This window comes from Lactuca saligna, chromosome 2 (genome assembly GCF_052625555.1).
Source record: "Lactuca saligna cultivar CGN05327 chromosome 2, ASM5262555v1, whole genome shotgun sequence".
Taxonomy (NCBI): domain Eukaryota; kingdom Viridiplantae; phylum Streptophyta; class Magnoliopsida; order Asterales; family Asteraceae; genus Lactuca; species Lactuca saligna.
Window position 1 is genome coordinate 184,822,394 of NC_136418.1, and position 4,351 is coordinate 184,826,744.

General features: G+C 28.9%; 1 pseudogene; it reads right to left on the minus strand.

Annotated features, from left to right (window-relative positions):
- Nucleotides 1–3,268: 3,268 nt before the first annotated feature.
- LOC145030496 (putative zinc finger A20 and AN1 domain-containing stress-associated protein 8 pseudogene) lies at nucleotides 3,269–3,682 on the minus strand (annotated as a pseudogene).
- Nucleotides 3,683–4,351: the final 669 nt, after the last annotated feature.

A 4,351-nucleotide genomic window follows, 5' to 3' on the forward strand; every position in this document is an offset into this window, starting at 1 on the left:
TTAATCTAAAATTAATTTGGGATTAACTGAAATTAATTAAAGATGCTGAATTGTAATTGCTCAATAGTTGAACAAACGAATCAGTTATTATACAACCCTCCATGATATGGATGGTTTTGGCTTGATTCTTAGGGTTTATGGAAGCATCTTGGATGTAGATGAGGAAATAATTTAAATTGTGATTAAATCTATTATTTAATTAATTTAAATAAGGCTTTGCCTGCAAGTTACCTAAACTATAAATAGGACCCCAAGACCAACAAAACTTCCGTTCATACCTTTACCTACAAGCTTAGGAACGAAACTTCTATCTCTCTCCTCTTTATCCTCTTTATTTTAGGGTTTCTAGAGTTTTGGTTGTGAGCTATCAGAGACATCATACTTTTGATGCTTGTTTTCTAAAGACAAAGGAAATGATCAAAGACTTATTTGCTATAATAAATCTAAAGATATGCGAACCCTAATTCATGAATTTCGATTTTCATAGAGTTCCTTTAGGGTTCTTGAAATTCATAGTGTGTCTATCAATTAGAGAAAACATAGATCCTTTATAGGTTGTATGTGAACTTAAGTGTTAAAATTTTCCGCTTTACATGTTTTTGATAACGTATAAAACCCATTATCGTTCCTTGAAAAACACGAATGAGGAAAACGGGAAAACAAATGCAAATGATTATTTTTCAATTGTAACAATTTAGTTGTAACAAAAAAAGAAGTCGATGATATAGAATGACATTTAGTGGAACAAAAAATACACATGATGGAGCAAGGGTTGTGTTTTATGCATGAAAACGAAGGGATAAATATTTGCAATTTTGTATATAAATGTATGATTATTTGTCCAGAACAACGTCGACTACGGTCCTACCAAAAATGATGGGAATAGAAAAAATATGATTGAGAATGAAACTTTTTATGTATGATTTTATCAAATATTGTATTCCCTTTTTATTTTAATTTAGTCTTGTAATATTTGTTCATTAATGATTTTTTTAGTTAAATAATCGTTTTATGTTTGTAATGACTTTTTGTTTATTTTAATCATTTTATTGATAAATTGTTTTAGGGATAGAATGAAAAGAATAGATGACTATTTTTAGATGTTAAATAGAAGGAAAAAATGAGAAGCAAAAATGAAAAAAATAATAATAATAAATAAACGAAAAACTAATATAACCATGAGATCACATTAAAGTAATAAAATAACGTAAGGCATGATTTTGGCGGCAATATCAACCTCAAGTTTTTACGAGTTTTGTCGAGTCACGTCGTTTGTAAGGCGTGACTTAAGACAATAATTATCATATATAATTAATATTTTTATATGTATTTTTAATTATTTATGCCATTAATAACTTTTTAGAACCATGGATGATATGAATAGACGCCGACCTTAAAGGACCATTTTTACGTTTTTGTTTTCTATGATATATTTATGTTATTTGATGAGATTTCGTGTATAATAACATTAAGTCAAATGTAGCATTGTCTTCAAGCCTTGATCACTTGATCAGACATATTTACCATTAGGCTTTATATGATCTATGGGTCAACGAGTTTGGCCAAACATGCAATTGGGCCTTATTGGATCGTGATTTTGGTTAATAATAATAATTAAAATAAAAAAAAAAAGTAATGTCAGTATCAGTATTTAATTGCAATTTACTATTTAGTACGGAAAACAAAAGACAGTAAGATACACATCCTTTAATAATCCAACTAGATTATAAAAGATTAAAAAACACAACAATCAGAAATATCAATATACAAAACCTTTGTAACTTTTAGTATTTAGTTAGGATAAAACAAATGATACATAACCTTTAATAGTCCAACAAGATTAAAAAAGATAAAAAGAAATCCAAAAAGAAAATTTTATGCTAAAGTTTCTCATTTGACCAAGCTTTCAAGATTTTTTTATTGTATTATAGATATTTAAGCATGTCAAAAGGTATACTAGTAATGGCATATTATATTAATTTTTTTTGGAACGTAGCAAATCTAATTTATTTTTATTAAACTTGAACCATCGACTTTAAAAAGTGAGTGCAATACCTGATAGTGTTAGACTATAAATACTTCGGTAATTTTTTTTACGTAATATGTGTTTTTTTATAAGTTCTAAATACATTTTAGACATGGATGTCTTTTAAAAAGGAAAAAAAAAATCAAATTGTAAACCAAAAAGTATCACAGTTTATCTCAAATTATGCTATTATTGAGATGGTTTTTATTGTAGGGGAATCTTGTGACACTTAAATAACTTTATATCTAAAAAGTTTTTTTGTGTGATTTATTCGTAATCAAATCAAATCGATGGCGACTTGTAACTCAATTGTTAAGGTTATACCATCTAAACTCCCACTACTTATAAACATCCATAGAAAACTAAACAAAAGTACATGTAATAAAATATAATTCTACTTCTGTTTACCCAAAAGGGAAAAAAAATTTACAATCGACTAAAAGAAAATATATATATATATATATATATATATATATATATATATATATATATATATATATATATATATATATATATATATATATATACTAGCTGTTACCCGCGCACAGCGGCGGGGACAAATAGCTTCTTTCAACGATATTTTTTAAAGAAAAATGTTATGTTCCAAAAGAAAGTTCACGTCATGGGTGAGAGGAAGGGTAGTAGTCGTGATAGTGGTTGGTTGAAGGCGGAAGGAGGTAGAGCAGTTGTGGTGGTGGTGGTTATACTGTCTTGGTTACTGGTTAGGGTTCTTCGAGAGAGTGTGCGTATATTTCTTACTTTGAAGGGATTACGAAGATAGATATTATGAGATGGCTTGTTACCAATGTGAGAGAAGAGATCCTCTATAAATTGTTGACATTGACCTTTTCAAATGGCTGAAGTGTTGAGATTGACAGGTTCAATTTGCAAATGAATTCTTCTATTAACTTGATACGAGATTTTTAGGGGATAAAGAATAAGGTTAAAGTTTTAATATTATTATATTATAAATGGGTTGTACTTCAAGCTTAATAGTTTGGACGTCTTAAAAAAATAATATTATTATATTCAATCTATTTATAGAAATAGTTAGATTTCTTTTATAAGTAGTAAAGATATATATATATATATATATATATATATATATATATATATATATATATATATATATATATATATATATATATATATATATATATATATATATATATATATAAAAAATGAAGTTGTTAAGTGTTAAAGAATAATAGTATAGGGACTCCATTGCACTAAAAACAAAACTTAAATTCTACTCTCCAATTTATCAGCAACGCAAACCGGGTTTTGTTCCTCCAAAACCGCACGGCCGGCGGTTTTGAAGTCAAAATCACATGCATGTTCCTCCGGCATCCGATGCAACCCACAGAAAGTCCGACCACACCGACAACCAAACCCTATCAACCCGACCCGTTTGTTGCAGACCCTGCATCTGTTCTTGGTCTTGATTATGTTAAGACTTTGATGATTGTTGTTGGATGGGTTTTTATCAGGTAATACATTCACATGATCAAGAATCGTATCCGTATGTTTACATGTCTCCTTCTTGAACTCAATGTTAAAGCAAACAGAACAGAGGTTTCGGGTATTTGGATTTCCATAAAACCCGCAACCCGTTTTGCAAAGTTGAGGTGTTTTTGATTGATCGTGCATCGCCATCTCTGTTTCTTCTTCTTGCTTTAGTCTTGAACTAGTTGAAGGTTTCTTCGTGGTTGTTAATTGCATGAGAATTATGCAGTGGAGTTTGAAGTAATTGGGAGTAAGAATGTGGAATTGGATGAGAGTATGGAAAGGTATCCAGATGGGAACTAGGAGCATATACAAATTCAAATTGATATTTGATAATAGTATATTTTAGTACATTTATTAGATATAACAAATAATTATCTATAATTTATTTGGTAACCTTTTTTTTTAGGTGCAGTTATTGTAGTTTACTTCACAATTTTAATTACTAAGAAATATAACTGAAAATTTAATGCACATTCTACACAAAGAACAAAGCCTTGTAAAATGTGAAGATTATAAACAACCTGATTTCAAGTAATCTTTAAATTAGACGCTTTTCACTATCCCAAACCCAGAAAAAAATGGTCCAAAAGAAAAACAGGAATCGATACTTCATGCTTCATCTGGATGCACCAATATCCAACCCATAAAACTTGTTCAAAAAATGGAAATCATGCCTCATATAACATGAAACGTAGAAGTTAAAAAATGATGATGCAAATTTTCTGATATGAAAACTTTAACTTTATTCAAATTTTATTTTGGAGCGCAAATCATGCCTCATATGAATGAAAATAGTGTATCAAAAACCCAAAGTTC